The sequence below is a fragment of the Mustela putorius genome, unplaced genomic scaffold (assembly GCF_011764305.1).
Source record: "Mustela putorius furo isolate JIRA1106 unplaced genomic scaffold, ASM1176430v1.1 tig00537227_pilon_pilon_pilon, whole genome shotgun sequence".
In the NCBI taxonomy this organism is placed as follows: Eukaryota; Metazoa; Chordata; class Mammalia; order Carnivora; family Mustelidae; genus Mustela; species Mustela putorius.
In genome coordinates this window covers 37,097,698-37,115,128 of record NW_025422368.1, presented here as the reverse complement: position 1 = coordinate 37,115,128, position 17,431 = coordinate 37,097,698, and the positions used below count along the sequence as shown (strand labels likewise).

Below are 17,431 nucleotides of genomic sequence, written 5' to 3'. Positions count from 1 at the left end.
GAGTGAGACAATAGTGGAAAAAGTAGATTTCTCATCAACGTGTCACTTAAAATTTGAACAGGAAATCCTTACACTTGGTCAATTTTGAAGACACTTTATCTCATCACACACCTCCAGAATGTCCAAGGCTTACAGCTTGTAGTGTGTCAGTTAATTGCGATGTGACTCTGAGAAATGTTAATGTTCCACAAGATATTGGGGTCAGAGGCTTGACCACCCATGCTGTTAACTTGCTTTTTTTTCAGTCACAAATGCTGAGACCTGGAAATTCAGGTCTTTGAAGAGTATCTTAGATGTGTTCATTCTATTTTTACACAGTTTGCTAAATCTTGGCATAACGTGCTTCTTTCTCTTAAACTCTCCTGATGCTATTTCTATTATAATGGGAAATATCTGTTATAATGGGAAATATCTGTAAACATCACCCCATTAACAACAGGAGTTTAGTGATGTTTATCTCCAACTATTTAGAATGTGCATTGTCAAAATCTTTCTGTACATCTCTTGAAAGCTTCATATGGTACTTATACTTTTTTATGAATATGGTGTATCACATTGTTTCCTTTGTGAATACTGACCAACCCTTGCAGCCAAAAATTAAGTCCCACTTGACTTTTTCAGTTATTGTTGGATTTTATTTGCTAGTATTTTGTTTAGACGATTTGCACCCATGTTCATCAGGAATACTGGTCTGCAGTCCTCTTTTAGAGTGCAGTCTTTTTCTGGTTTTGTAATGAGGCTAATGCTGACCTCATAGAATGAATTAGGAGGTTTTCCTGCCATTTCTATTCGTTTGGAATTTTTTGAGGAGAATAGGTATTAACTCTTCTTTAAATATTTGGCAGTGGGAACCATCTGGCCCTGGAGTTCTGTTTGTTGGGAGATTTTCTATAACTGATTCAATTTTCTTGCTGGTTTTCCATGTGCTCAAGTTTTCCATTTCTTCTTGTTTTGGTTTTAGTAGTTCATGTTTCTAGGAATTTATCCATTTCTTCCATGTTGTCCCCATTTGTTGCTCTAAATATTTTTTTGAGTACTATTCTCTTAGGGCACCTGGGTGTCTCAGTCATGAGACATTGATTATTCATTTAAATGTTTTTTTTTTTTTCATTTCTAGGATTCTTCTTTTTGATTTTTAAAAATTATCCTGGGTTTTTCCAAAGTCTAACCATCAGACACTAACCTCTTTTTTGGTAGCCATTCTGTATCCCTTATACTTTTATTCACTCTAAATATTTGTACTTTATAATCAATATTCAACAATTCTATTATTTGGGCGGGGGGTGTGCACTCTCGCTTGCGCGCGTGCGCTCCCACGCGCACCGCTTTCAGTCTGTGAACGGGAGAAGAATGAGGCACAAACAAGTCAGCTGCAAGAGAAAGGGAGCAGGGGACAACAGTAGAAAAAACTGCTGCCCCGAACAACTCCTCAGTCCTGCTTTTATTAGATAGAAACAGCCAACAGAAGAGCCAAAGAAGGCCAAACATTAGTCATATGCCTTGTAGATAAACAAGAAGGAGGGCAAAATATGTCTGGACAAGCAGTATAAAGTTTATAATTGAACAAGCACATTCAAAGGACTTATCTATGTAGACAAAGGTGCTCTCCAGAGGGAAAAGGGGAGATAATGGAAAGATGAAGCAGGGGCATTCCACCCTGAGCAGGCCAGGCGTTCCCAGCTGCTTGGCTTCCATGAAGCAGGTGGCATTCTGCCCTGAGCAATCCCGGCATCCCCAGCTGCTCAGCTTCAATGATGCATATAGTCCTCTCCCCCAGAGGCCTGTTGCCAGTATGTGTTTTTCTTAAGGCTATATCTAAATGTACTTGGTAACTAGTAAAATTCCCCAGGGGTTATATTTTAAGTAATACATTGTTCTGAGGGGCAGTTGTATTTCCCCCCTTTTTGTTTGTGAAGAAGTTAGAAAAGTCGATTTTGCAGTTACTTGATTCTTCAGTCGTTGGAGGGATTTTCGCATGCATTTGAGGACTAAGCATAAAACAAAATTATAGCAATAAAAAGAATAATCATTCCACCTATAATGCCGAGATCAGTTTGTTTGATCCAAGTAAAAGGGTTTAGATTAGACAGAATATCGTTAATTCATTGAGTAAAACTCACTTTTGGAACTGATGGTAATGGTGCTCGCTTCGGCAGCACATATACTAAAAATTGGAACTGATGGTAATGTAATGATGAGTGAGTAATGCTTTGAATAGTATCTTGAAGTTGTCTAATATCTAAAGTTAGATTGTCACCATAATGATTAGTAATATGCTGGCGAATTTTGCTCCAAGATATTTCTGAATTATTATAGGCATTGGGAGTAACACAGAAAGAAGAAACATTCCAGTCATATAAAATATGAAGTCTAAGCTTTATATTTTGAAGATCATTTCCTATATATATCATGACTGCTTTTAAATCAGAAATACTTTCATCTAATTTTTGATCCATGATCATTTGTTGATTCTAAGCTTTGCTAGCATTCTCATGGCACTTCTATACAAATTTTGTGGTTTGTACAGTTTGATGCAAGGCTATTCCTTCAGCGGTAGCTGTAGCAGTAATGGCTATAATTCCTAAAATAGCTGTTATAAGCAACCGAAGAAATCTTTTTGTTCTATGGACCCAGTCCTTCAAAACTCATAAAAGTACATGTATATCTGGAGAGCTTTCCCAAACACAGTGGTGTTTCACTGGTAACCAAATGCCTATTCTTCTAGCTATGAGAATGATAGAATTGTCTGTATAGACATTCTTATCCACACAGGTGAACATTTTACATCTGAGACAATTTATTTCTCTATTATTATGATCAAAAGTCATTTTTTTGAAACGAAAACATAGGGATTTTTTAAATTTATTTTTTATTTATTTTCAGCATAACAGTATTCATTGTTTTTGTAACACACCCAGTGCTCCATGCAATCTGTGCCCTCTCTAATACCCACCACCAGGTTCACCCAACCTCCCACCCCCCCACCACTTAAAACCCCTCAGATTGTTTTTCAGAGTCCCTAGTCTCTCATGGTTCACCTCCCCTTCCAATTTCCCCCAACTCCCTTCTCCTAAATCCCCATGTCCACCATGCTATTTGTTATGCTCCACAAATAAGTGAAACCATGTGAAACATAGGGATTTTTAACACAAGGTTTTACCCATTCTTCATCATTAGGAAAAAAGAGAATGCATAGTCATTAGACTGATGAATGTAAGAGCCATTCTAGACTCATGTGATTTAAAGCGGTGGTAACCTTCCATAAATTCTTTTCTTTTTTATGATAATTAACAAAAGAGGATGGCATAGAAAGTCCTTGTCCAAGCCAGACCAGAGGTGCATCTCCTGAGGTTAAGATTTGTAGTGAAATGAGATCATCAAAAACTTGCCATTTTATATTTTGATGAGAAGAGCAGGTGGCTTTCATCCCCTTAGGGGACCAGTCCCATACAATTCCATAGGAATCATTAATAACAATACTGGGGTGAGAAGCTCAACAATCCTCCCATAAAGGGTGAATACCCTCATCAGACCACACTTGTGTTAGTTTGCATTTGGGAATAGGGGGTGCTGCTGTGTTATAGCTAGGACCCCGATATTTATTGGCTACGAATCCTTTAGTGGAGAGTAAATGTAACTAAACTTTAGTCAGATAATTATCAGTAGGAAAGTCCACCAACCATCTTTGATCATCAGGGATAAGACAAATGGAATGATTGCCAATACTGGTCTATTCTGATATCCTAAGGTAAGATTAATATTTGTGCCCTCCTCTAAGGGCAATAGCAGCAATCTAGGATCCAAAATTCCAGGTACCCATTTTGAGGCATTCAAATAAATTGGTATTATATCTTCTCCCCATTCTACTGGACAGAGCAGGGGAGGATTGGGTATATAAGCCCAGTAAGTAAAGTTATTTATTTGTGCATAACATCCAGGATGACTTACGACTACCGTGATGAGAGCCATCATAGTTACCGCCATGTTGTTAGGGGTGAAAGGACGCTATTCATTCTCCAGAACTTCCTCTGCTTTCTTGGTCAGTTTCTTTATCTGGCCTCAAGTTGGAATCTTTGCTCTGTCTGTCCCAGGTATTGTGATTTGAGTGTTCTTTAAGGTGAGACTCTCAAAGCTGGTCATCGGTGGGACTGGTTTGAATCCAAATCTCTTCTTCTTGCTCATGATGAACCTTGATGAAATGAGAGGGCACCCATACAGGCTCGATGGCCTCGTTGGGTAATATATATGTATATCCCTTTCCCCAGGTAACTAAGTTACCAGGGGACCATTGATTAGAAGTAATATTTTTCGGGGCGCCTGGGTGGCTCAGTGGGTTAGGCCGCTGCCTTCGGCTCGGGTCATGATCTCAGGGTCCTGGGATCGAGTCCCGCATCAGACTCTCTGCTTAGCAGGGAGCCTGCTTCCTCCTCTCTCTCTGCCTGCCTCTCTGCCTACTTGTGATCTCTCTCTGTCAAATGAATAGATAGAATCTTAAAAAAAAAAAAAAAAAAAAAAAGAAGTAATATTTTTCCACCAGATTGGAGGATAGATTTTGTCTTGTTTTTGTTTGCTAAAATGTCTTTCTATTACTGCAGTGTTTTTATCATCACAATTCAAAAAATTAAGAGTAAATAAAAGTTGTGCTAATTTCTCTTTTATTTTCGCTTTTTGTTTGCGAAGCTGTAATTTTAATACTTGATTAGCCTGTCCTACAATTCCTTGTCCTTGAGGATTATATGGGATGCCTGTGGAATGTTTACTATTCCATAGGTTAAAGAAGGATTGTAACTTAGTGGAAACATAAGCAGGTGCATTATCAGTTTTTATGGCTTTAGGCATTCCCATGACTGCAGAAGCAGAGTGGAAATGTCTAATAACATGTGCAACAGTTTCTCCTGTTTGAGCTGTAGCCGAGATGAAGCAAGAATATGTGTCTATAGTGACATGAACAAAAGATTGTTTCCCAAATGAAGGGATGTGAGTAACATCCATCCGTCATATCTTATTGGCTGTTATGCCTCGTGGGTTGATACCCACTGGCTGTGTAGGCAGATTGATGGCAGCACAAGAAGGGCAGGAGTGGACAATAGAATTTGCTTGCTCCTGGTAATAGGGAATTTGTGCTGAAGTCAATTTTGGTTAACATGTGTAAGAGAGTGAAAACCGGAGGCCTCCTGAAAAGCTGAGAAAACAAGAGAATTGGCTATTTCATTACCTTTGGTTAATGGCCCAGGAAGGCCGGTGTGATTTTGGATATGAGTACCATAGAAAGGAGCAGAACATTGATGAATGAGGGATTGTAAGTGAAGAAATAATGAGTGGAGGAAGACATCAGATGTAGAAATAGTAGCAGTTTCAATATGCTGTAAAACATACACTGTATACGAAGAAACAGATAACAGATTAAATGCAGAAGAAACATCTTGAAACTGCAATAACTACCATTAATTTTGATTTTTGTGCTGAGAGACCAGTAGTAGATGTGACCTTCGAAGTAGGACTATAATAACAAGGTTTACCTTTGACAGAGCCATAAGAAAAATAAGTAGGGGCATCTGTTACTGGATTTTTAGAAGTAATTTTAGGAAGGACAAAAGCAGTATATTTTAAAAAAAGGAAACAACAGGTAAAGAGGCATAATGAGAAGAAGTATTTCCAGTAAAGCCATTAAGGGCAATTTGCCAATTTAAATTATTTTGGAATGCTGTTTCAATTTGTGTCTTTTTTAAAGGCAGAACAATAACCTGCAGATCATATCCCTGTATTTGGCGAGTTCTTTTTCTTCCTAATTGAATAATACTGCCAGTATGTTCTATATAGGTAGTGAGTGTTTTAACAGTGTTATTTGGGAGAAAAATCTATTTTATTATTAGTTTTTCCTGAATAATTAACCCAGTGGGTGTATGTGAAGTATGAAAAATGAGAAGATCTAATGGTATCTCAGGTTGGACTCTATCCATTTCCATTGAGTGAATCTGGATTTCAACAAATTATAATTCTTTTAAGGCCTCTTTTGATAGGGTCCTAGGGCTGTTTAAGTTAGGATCTTCCTTTAAAGAGGCAAGTAGATGCTGTAAAGCATAAGTGGGAATTCCAAGTTTAGGTCTTATCCAGTTAATTTCTCCCAATAATCTTTGAAAATCATTCAAGGTTGTAATTTTATCTCTATGGATTTGAACTTTCTGTGGTTTAACTGAGGTCCTATTCATAATGAACCCCAAGTATGAAAAAGGTGTGGTGATTTGTATCTTTTCTTGGAGCTATAATTAGTTTGTATTTTTCAAATTGCAATTGAAGCATTCTGAATGCATCCTGCAATTGCATGTTGTCAGAGGCAGCACATAACACATCATCCATATAATGGATAAGATAAACTTGTGGAAATTGATTTCTAACTGGCTGTATAACTTTTGCCACATACTTCTGACAGTGGGGCTATTCAACATCCCTTGTGGAAGAACTTTCCATTGATATGGTTTGCCTGGTTCTTTTAAATTTACACTGGGAATAGTGAAAGTAAAATGGGGACTGCCTTCCTTAGCAAGTGGTATAGTGTAAAAGCAATCCTGTAAATCTGTGATAATTATTGGCCATTTGCGTGGGACTAGATTAGGAGAAGACAATCCAGGTTGGAGAGACCCCATGGGTTAGATAGCAGAATTAACCACACATAGGTCTGTTAAAAGTCTCCATTTTCCTGATTTTTTTTTTAATAACAAAAACTGGTGAATTCCAAGGACTTTGAGATTCTTCAACATGTCTTTTTTTTTTTTTTTAATCTGTTCCTCTACTAGGGCTTGCAAAGTAATTTCTGTTGTGTTAAGGGCCACTGCTCCACCCAAATAGGTTTGTCATTTTTCCAGTTTAACTTAATGGGTTTAGGAGCAGTGGCCCTCAGTGAAAAATCTGGGAATCCTCCTTAGGGGAAAGTATAACCAGAGAGGCTTCCCATTGACTTAGTAAATTTTACCCCCAAAGGTTAATGGGTAAATCTACAATATATGGCTGTAGATAACCCTTTTGACTCTCAGGTCCTTCACAGAAAAGAATATTGGAGCTCTGATGCACTTTGCCAGCCTATCCTAATCCCGTGATAGTAACAGAAGAGGAATTATTAGGCCAATGTAATGAGCTTATGATAGAGACATCAGCTCCAGTATCAATTATACCTGAAAATTCCTCTTCTTGTATTTTAAGATGACAAATTGGTCTATCTTGATAAATTTTCTCAATTAAATACGCTCCAGTTTTTCTAGTACTTTCAAACCCATTAGAGTTTCTTTGTTTGTTTTTAGATTGACCCTAGAGATAGGGTAAAAATAACAACTGGGCAATGCAGTCTCCCTTTTGAAAATGGTATGGAACCACAGTAGTTAACATCACTGAAATGTCACCAGTATAATCTGAATCAATAATGCTGGTGTAAACTAGTATTTTTTTTGAAGTAAGGCTAGATCTCCCAGTGGTCCCCTTTGTTACAGGGCCATAAATAATAGTTGGAATTTTAATGTGAAGCTTGGTAGGCATTAAAAGATAATCTTTGAGAATGGGGATATCTAGTCCAGCACTACCAGGTGTGGCATGTAATAAATTTAAAATGGTACATTTGTTTGAAAGCTGGGTGTTGAGGGAGAATTGACCCCCTTGTTTTTTGGGGCTGAGGGCTTGCCCCGAAATAAGTTTCCTTGAAGGGGGGGATCCATCCTTGCTAACTTTGGAATGACATTGACTTACCCAATGGTTTCCATTTTTACATTTGGGACAGAGACCAGGTGTTTTATTTTTTATATTTTGCAGAAGGAATTTTCCTTTTTGCCTACACTGAGCTCTAGTATGCCCTGCTTGCCCACAGTTGAAACACTGTCCTTTAAATTTTCCTGTGGTCAGAGGAATCATGGCTTGAGCTAAAAAATCAGCTTTATAGGTCTCTGTTCTCACTTCATGGCATAGCTTAATATAATCTGTCAATGTTCCCTTGCCTTTAAAGGCTGCTATCAATTTCTTACAATCATCATTAGCATTCCCATAAGCCAACAGCTAAAGAATGCTATCAGCAGCTTCAAGATTATTTATCTGTCTTTTGATAGACTTGTAATCTTGCAATAAAATCAGTATAGTGTTCTTTTGGATCTTGTACCACCTTTTGAAAAGAAGAGCACTTCTCTCCTTGGGATCCTATTCTCTCCCAGGCTCTCAAACACCAATGCCAGAGCTGCTCAATAGCTTGATCATTCATTAGTACTTGGTCTTGCCCCGGGCCCATGGCCCAATACTGATAAGCTGCTCCATGGAAATAGGAACATTACTAGCTCTGTAATGGGCAGCTTCTGTTTCTGCATGATCTTGCAACCATGTTTTAAATTGCAAGAACTCACTTGAAGATAGAACTGTTTTTGTTAACAATGACCAATCCGTCGGAATAAGTTTATTGCCTTCTGCGATGTCTTGAATGATTTTCGTTGTAAATGGAGAATTCATTCCATAGTTTTGTACTGCTTGTTTTAGTTCCTTCAATAATTTGAGGGGAAATGGCTCATGCTTGGCCTCATAGATACCATTAGGGTTGTTAGGATCATGTCCTGGAGCGACATGTTCTTTAATAATAACCGGGAAATTAAAATGTAAGACATCTAGGTCTCCTGCTCACTGTGCTTCAAGGAGGCCTTTTTGAATGGCTGATAGCATATATTTTTCATCTTTTTCATTAAATGGTGCCTTCTTATAGAACGGCAGAGCCGATGGCAACAGTGCCATGGGCACCTTTTGTTCTGTTATTGGAGGAGGAGGAGGAGATTTCTCCTTTATATATTCCTTTATGATGGCATTAGTAATTTCTTTCTCCTCCTGGAGAGCATGTTCAGGTTCCTCTTTTTTAGTTTCTCCTGAACATTTATTGTTGATCTTCGAATCAGGGGTTTGTAAAGGCTTCAAAACGGAGCGAAGGAGAGTCCAAGTAGGCCACATAGTAATTGGAATTGGCTTTCCTTTTGTATGCAAAAGTTTTAACTTATGACCTACTTTTCCCCATGTTTGTAAATCTAAAGTCCCTAATATACGGAACCAGGAGCAATGCTCTTTAATTACCTCTAAAAGCTCCTTAAGCTGGCCCTCACTGACTTTTGCTCCTCCCGCCTTTTAGGAGCCATCTCAATAAACAAACATAAGGTTGGAAATCATTTGTGCTCTTTAGCTTACCCACACCGTACGATGAGTACCCACAACTCAGCAGTGGGAAAAAGGCATGGCCTTGCAAAAACTCACCTTGGCGCTTCTTCTTCTGTTATGTTTCTGGTCCCCGTTCAGGCTCTCCTTGCTGCTTCCTGTTAGCAAACAGGAGAAGAATGAGGCACAAACAAGTCAGCTGCAAGAGAAAGGGAGCAGGGGACAACAGTAGAAAAAACTGATGCCGTGAACAACTCCTCAGTATTGCTTTTATTAGATAGAAACAGTAACCAACAGAAGAGCCAAAGAAGGTCAAACATTAGTCATGTGCCTTGTACCTAAACAAAAAGGAGGGCAAAATATATCTATACAAACAGTATAAAGTTTATAGTTAAACAAGCACATTCAAAGGACTTATCTAAGTAGCCACAGGTGTTCTCCCGAATGCGGGGTGGGGGGGTAGGAGGGGTGGAAAGATAAAAAATGAAGCAGGCAGTGTTCTGCCCTGAGCAAGCTGGGCAACCCCATCTTTTCAGCTTCAAGGCCATATATCGTCCTCTCACCCAGAGGCCTGTTGCCAGTATGTGTTTTTTTTTTTTTTTTATGGCTGTATCTGAATGTGCTTGGTAACTAGTAAAATTCCCCAGGGATTATATTTTAAGTAATACATTGTTCTGAGGGGCAGTTCTGTGTGTGTGTTTCTCTTTTGCTTTTTGACTTTTTCCCTTTTTTTTTTTTTAGCATGATTGTCAATTTTGAGCATAGTTTCCATATCCTAAATGGCCTGGGTTGATAAAAACTGCAGAAGTTTTTCTTTAGCAACAATGATGATTAAAATCTGGGAAATAGGGGCAAATGGGTGGCTCAGTGGGTTAAAGCCTCTGCCTTCAGCTCAGGTCATGATCTCAGAATCCTGGAATCAAGCCCTGCATCAGGCTCTCTGCTCAGCTGTGAACCTGCTTCCTTCTCTCTCCCTCTCTGCCTGCCTCTCTTCGTACCTGTGATCTCTGTCTGTCAAATAAATGAAAATAAATAAAATCTTTTAAAAAATGGAAAAGAATTTTGCCTATGATAAAAGATACACTTAATGGATTTTTTAATATGAAAAAGATAATAGCAAAGATTCTGTGTGTGAAAAACTAGAACTTTTTTTTTTATCTACTAGGATATATTTGGAAATTGAAAATAAGGAATATAAGTATTTTTCAAAACCCATCTTTTGTAGTCTGGAAAACACTATGCCCATTTTAAGGGAAAATAGTTTAAATTGAATCTGCCAAAGAAATACTAACTGAAGCTAGACCACACATACTCATGGGGAGGATTAATCAGAGTAAGAATTTGGGATAGAAGAATTATTTTCTTAATTTTGTCATCATATGTATATGATTCATATTATGGAACTGTTAATTCCCCAAATTATATACTTCCAGATTTGTAATTTATTTTGTGTATATGCACTTTGTGCCTGCCTTCTCTGGGATTATTTGAATAATTTTTAGAACTCCATTTCAGTTAGTAATTGGCTTCCATGCTCTCCCTGTTTACAGCTTTTTTTTCTTAGTGGTTGTACTAAGATTACAGCACACAGTCTTAACTTTTCATGGTCTAGGTAGAATTAGTTGTACAATGTAAGAAATGCTGTATGGAACAGGTCTATTGATACCCTCCACTCCCCATTATGGAAAATAGTTGTGATAGGTCTTATATATCACATACATTATAAACACTGAAGAAACTTGTAATCTTTGCTTTGAATGGTCATGCATACTGCAAGGAAGTTAACAGAAGATTGTCTTTCATATTTACCCTGATATTTATAACTTTACAGATCTTTATGCCTTCCCAAATAACCAGATTTCTCTTGAAACTATGACACATAAACCAGACACATCTCCTTCCTTTAACACTTCTTGCTTGGCAGGCCAAGTAGTTTCTGGAAAATATCTTAATTTACCTTCATTCTGGAAAACTACTAAGGATATGACATTCTGAGTTGGCAAGGTTTTTTAATGAGATGATTATTTTCTCCTAAATTTATTTTTTCTAAGGAATTTCTAGGTATATAAAGTGTTGCTATTCTCTCATTGCTTTCAATATTTTTAAAACCTGTTTCAGAAGTATGACTACAATATGCCCACAAGTGATCTAGCTTTTAGTATATTAATTTGGGTTTTGCTGGGCTTCCTGAATTTAACTTTGTGTTTTTCAACAAATTCGAATGAGCTTCAGCCATTATTTCTTCAAACTATCTTCTGCTAAATGTTTTCCTCTCCTTGTGAGATGCTAATTATATTTATCTTAACTTTGGATCTTATCACATTGATCTCTCTTTAAAAATTATTTTGATCCCCTCTCAGATTCCATTATTATTCTTATCCAATCCAGAGCATTTGAGGGAGATAAAGTTAGATATTTACCTGTTGCCTTAGGAGGAGCCACAAAGAACTAATGGCTGTAATTAAGAGCAGAGCAACCCTTTTTAAACATTAAAGCCTTATTTTTTTCATAAAATGCAATCATTAATTTCAGAAAATAAAAATTTCAGATTAAATCAATTAGGTACAGGAGATTGGACAGACCCAACTTTGTCCTTTCGCATTTTCTTTGGAACTGAGTGCCCGCAAAGAATACACTTTCTGCTCTGCTGCAAACACAGCAGATTACAAAAGGGCTTTATCTTCCTCTGAAGTTAGTACTGAAATGAGGACTGCTTAACTCTGAGATCTAGAATAAGAAGCCCATAATGTTCAAAACCTAATGTATAGTCTTAGAAAGTTAGACAGAGAAAAATCTGCCACATTGATCTTTATATCTCTGACTTCTCTGAGACATTTTTTTAAAGGCTTAGTGGTAGAATTTAGTGATTCATCTATTGTATATAACATCCATGGTCATTATATCAATGTCCTCCTTAATGCAGATCACCCAATTGTCCCTTCCTCCCATCTATTACCCTCCTGCAACCCTGTTTGTTCCCTATAGTTAATAGTCTCTTATGATTTGCCTCCATCTCAGTTTTCATCTTGCATTGTTTTTCCTCCCTTCCCCATGTTTATCTGTTTTCTTTCTTAAATTCCACATATGAATGAAAGCATACAATATTTGACTTTCTCTGACATAACTTATTTTGGTTAGCATAACACTTTCTAGTTCCATGAACATCATTGCCAATGGCAAGATTTCATTCTTTTTGATTGCTGGGTCATACTTCAATGTATATATACGACATCTTCTTTATCCATTTACCTGCTGATGGACATTGGGTTCTTTCCCTAGTTTGGCTCTTGTGGACATTGCTGCTACAAACATTGGGGTTCATGTGCCCCCTTGAATCACAATGTTTGTACCTTTGGATAAATACCAAGTAGTGCACCGGCTGTGTCATAGGTTAGCTCTATTTTCAACTGTTTGAGGAACCTCCATACTGATTATGAGAGTTGCTGCACCAGTTTGTATTCTCAACAGCAGTATAAGAAAGTCAGGAGCACGACAGGTGAGTCCACTCTCACCACTGTTGTTCAATAGTACTAGCCTCAGCAATCAGACAACAGAAAGTTCCTAGCCTCAGCAATTAGACAACGGAAAGGTCCTAGCCTCAGTGATCAAAATATGGAAAGGTCCTAGCCTCAGCAATCAGACAACGGAAATAAATCAAAGATATCCAAATCAGCAAAGAAGAATTCAGACCTTCATTCTTCATAGATCTTATAATAGTCTATGTATAAAATGCAAAGATTCTACCAAAAAATTACTAAAATTCATATAGGAATTCAGCAAAGTCACAGGATAAAAATCAATGCACAGAAGTCAGTTGCATTCAATATATTAAAACTGAGGCAGAAGAAATAGAAATCAAGGGACCAATCCTATTTACAATTGCACCAAAAACCAAAAGGTACAGAGGAATAAACCTAACCAATGAGGTAAAGATAAACTTAAACTATAGAACAATTATGAAAGAAATTTAGGAAGACACAAAGAAAAAATGGAAAAAAAAATTCTATCCTCGTGAATTGGAAAAACAAATATTGATAAATGTGTATGCTACCAAAAGCACTCTATACATTCAATAGAAGCCCTATAAAAATACCATCAGCATTTTTCACAGAGGTAGAACAAACAATCCTAAAATCTGCATGGAATAAGAAATGCCCCCCAAAAGAAATAATGTTGAAAAAGAAAACCAAAGCCTAAGGTATTACAATTCTGGACTTGAAACTGTATTACAAAGCTATTATCATCAAGACCATACGGTCTTCTCTCTCTCTCTCTCTCTCTTTTTTTTTTTTTAAGATTTATTTATTCATTTGAAATGGGGTTAGGGGCAGAAGATAAGGGAGAGAGAATCTTAAGCAGACTCTGCACTGAGCATGGAGCTGGACACAGGCTCAATTTCATGACCCTGAGGTTGTGACCTGACCTGAAATTAAGAGTCAGTCACTTAACTGACTGAGCCCCTCCATGACTCTTCCTACTCTGACTTCACACCTAACTCCCTTAAAGTAATGTTCCATATTTATATATCTCCAGTGCATTTGGTGGATCCTCCACTTAAGCTCACCCTACCAAAGTCTTCCCATGGCTTCTTATGGGTACATGTAAGACCTTAAGCATCTTCTTTTTGAAGCATATAGAAATGTAAAAAATAATTTAAGAAAAAACTGGGAGGTGTTCCACAGCAGAATGTTAATATTAAAGAGCTTCTCTCTTACTTTTCTTTCTTCTCCATGGTAAGAAATACAGATGTGTCGATGGTATACTCAACACTGGAAGGAAAAGGGCATTTCAGTGTCTTCTTCCCCTAAGTCCCAGGAACTTCCCCAAATCTAGGATCTAAATAGACTATCTTGTAAACCTTGAAAATTCCTTTAAAAATATCTTCTACTCCTAAAGAGATCGTTATATATGTCCAAAATAACACATTGGGTGAGGAGACTGAGCTTCTTTTTTTTTTTTAATTTATTTTCATAACAGTATTCATTATTTTTGCACTACACCCAGTGTTCCATGCAATCCATGCCCTCTCTAATACCCACCACCTGGTTCCCCCAACCTCCCACCCCCACCCCTTCAAAACCCTCAGATTGTTTTTCAGAGTCCATAGTCTCTCATGGTTCGCCTCCCCTTCCAATTTCCCCCAACTCCCTTCTCCTCTCTAACTCCCCATGTCCTCCATGCTATTTGTTATGCTCCACAAATAAGTGAAACCATATGATAATTGACTCTCTCTGCTTGGCTTATTTCACTCAGCATAATCTCTTCCAGTCCCATCCATGTTGCTACAAAAGTTGGGTATTCGTCCTTTCTGATGGAGGCATAATACTCCATATGTTGGTACAGACTTCCAGAAAAACCCAAGAAGGTTGGGGCGCCTGTGTGGCTCAGTGGATTAAGCCTCTGCCTTTGGCTTGGGTCGTGATCTCAGGGTTCCTGGGATGGGGCCGCACATCGGGCTCTCTACTCAGCAGGGAGCCTGCTTCCCCCCTCTCTCTGCCTCTCTCTCTGCCTCCTTGTGATCCCAACTCTGTCAAATAAATAAATAAAATATTTTTTAAAAACCCTAAGAATGTCAAAGACAGTGGGGAAACTTTAGATGTATAAGGAACTTTAATAAATGAAATAAATGTAATTCATTATTCAGTCAATGAGTTCAAAGTCAGTGAAACATGGAATTACTCCTGGCTCTCAAATTTATAAACTATGACCTTTAAGAAATTACCACCTATCTAGCTACCTAGTTCATACTAATCTAAACTAGGAATTAAAATATATAAAATATAACGCATCTAAAGCACTAAATATTCCATGCAGCTTTCCTATGTTTTCAATAGCATATTAGTTATTTTAAGTATTTTTAACAGAATAGTCACAGTATCATTGCTGAGACATATCCTTTAGAGCATGTAACATAATCCATTAAACAGATGTCTCTTTCAGTATTAATTATCTTTTTTTGCCAAGTTTTGGCCAATTTTTTTAAAAGTTTTTTTATTATTTCATACCTAAGTTTAAATTAGCAATTTCCAGAAGGTTCCTCATCTGCCTTCCATGAACAATCAAACTGCTTTCATTTAGCAAAGCAAGTATATGAGGAATTATATTTGACGTTTATGATTGAAGGCTTCATCTTAAATTTTTCTTCAAATATTTATGTAATTCTAGTTAGTTGACATATAGTATGATATTCGATTTGAGAGCAGAATTTAGTGATTCATCACTTACATATAACCCCAATGCTCATCACTACAGATGTCCTCCTTAATACCCATCTCACGTTTAGCCCATTCCCTGCTACCTGCCTTTCAGCATCCATCAGTTTGTTCTCTCTAGTTACGAATGTCTTATTGTTTGCCTCCTCTATTTTTTTCCCCTTCACCTATGTCTGTCTCTTTTAAGAATCTATTTTCAAAGAATAGGCTAAAGATCAAGTAATATATGTAATTATATCTATATTGATGACAAATCCAAAATTAACTTTCCCTTCTCCTGAAGCTTATGGGATTTCACATGAAATTATACTGATCTGCAGACACAATTATGTGCATGTATATGTACCTAATTACTCCTCTATAGGCAAGAATTTGAATACTTTAAGAAATTCTCCAGTGCTTTTTATATTCATTCTTATCTGTTACCCTGAATTGTTGGAATAAATATAACAATGTTTTCTATGATTTGATTGCATAATATACCTATACCATAATATACCTGTACCTCATGTGCATCTCATCCAGCATCTGTATCTCCCATTAAGTGAGGTGGCTAGGGGCAGGGGAATGACACATATTTTCTGTTGGCCAGAGAGTTCTACATCTTCCACTGGGAGACCAGGTTACTCTTGTAAACAGACAGTATCTGTGGTCTTCACAGACTGCTGGCCCTGTGAGTGCTCAGAGTGAGGCAATACTGGAAAAAGTAGATTTCTCATCAATGTGTCACTTAAAATTTGAACAGGAAATCCTTACACTTGGGCTTTTTTGAAGACTCTTTATCTCATCACACACCTCCAGAATGTCTGAGACTTTCAGCTTGTAGTGTGTCAGCTAATTGCGACGTGACTCTGAGAAATGTTTATGTTCCACAAGATACTGGGTTCAGAGGCTTGACCATCCATGCTGTTAATTTGCTTTTCTCTCGGTCACAAATGCTGAGACCTGAAAATTCAGGTCTTTGAAGAGTATCTTAGATGCATCAGTTCTATTTTTACACAGGTTGCTAAATCTTGGCATAACGTGCTTTTTCCCCTTATAATCTCCATTTGTCATTTCTATTATAATGGGAAATATCTGAAAACATCATCCCATTAACAATAGGAGTTTAGTGATACTTAGCTCCAAGTATTTTGAATGCACATTGTCAAATTCTTTCTATACATCTCTTGAAAGCTTCATATGGTACTTATACTTTTTTATGAATATGGTGTATCACATTGTTTCCTTGTGAATATTGACTAAGCCTTGCAGCCAAAAATTAAACCCACTTGATTCTTTTAGTTATTGTTGGATTTGGTTTGTTAGTATTTTGTTGAGAATATTTGCACCCATGTTCATCAGGAGTACTGGTCTGCAGTCCTCTTTTAGAGTGCAGTCTTTTTCTGGTTTTGTAATGAGGCTAATACTGACCTCATAGAATGAATTAGGAGGTTTTCCTGACATTTCTATTTGTTTGGAATTTTTTTGAGGAGAATAGGTATTAACTCTTCTTTAAATGTTTGGCAGAATCCCCTTAGGAACATCTGGCCCTGGAGTTCTGTTTGCTGGGAGATTTTTCATGACTGATTCCATTTCTTTGCTGGTTATCCATGTGTTCAAGTTTTCCATTTCTTCCTGTTTTGGTTTTGGCACATTGTTTCTAGGAATTTATCCATTTCTTCCATGCTGTCCCCATTTGTTGGTCTAAATATTTTTTTAATACTATTCTCTTAGTGCACCTGGGAGGCTCAGTCATTAAGTGTCTGCCTTTGGCTCAGGTCATGATCCCAGTGTCCTGGGATTGAGTCCTGCATTGGGTTCTTGGCTCAGTGGGGAGCCCGCTTCACTCTTTGCCTCTGCCTGCCACATTGCCTGCCTGTGCTCTCTCTCTCTCTCTTCCTCTTTTAAGGAAAATAATATTCTCTTATAACTGTATTTCTGTTGTGTTGGTAGCAAAAAAAATCTAGCCCATTTTATCTAAGCACAGTTACACATATAGTACATGAAGAGAGCCATAACATATATTTGGCTGTGAATGTTCATGGCGATAATGTGTCTGTAAAGACTCCTTGGCC

At 37.5% G+C, this 17,431-nt stretch overlaps 1 protein-coding gene across 3 annotated transcripts in view; it reads right to left on the bottom strand.

The window, feature by feature from the left end:
• Positions 1 to 3,029: 3,029 nt before the first annotated feature.
• Positions 3,030 to 17,431, bottom strand: part of LOC101682407 (NKG2-C type II integral membrane protein) — a 34,345-nt gene continuing 19,943 nt past the window's right edge. For 2 of the 3 annotated variants that reach the window (XR_006604643.1, XR_006604645.1), the window contains 2 exons: positions 9,262 to 9,320; positions 3,031 to 4,189 (listed from right to left, as the gene is read on the bottom strand). The gene's annotated coding sequence lies outside the window, so the exon portion shown is untranslated. Of the gene's footprint in view, positions 4,190 to 9,261; positions 9,321 to 17,431 lie in introns of all 3 variants that reach the window. The other variant, XR_006604644.1, reaches the window with a different exon arrangement.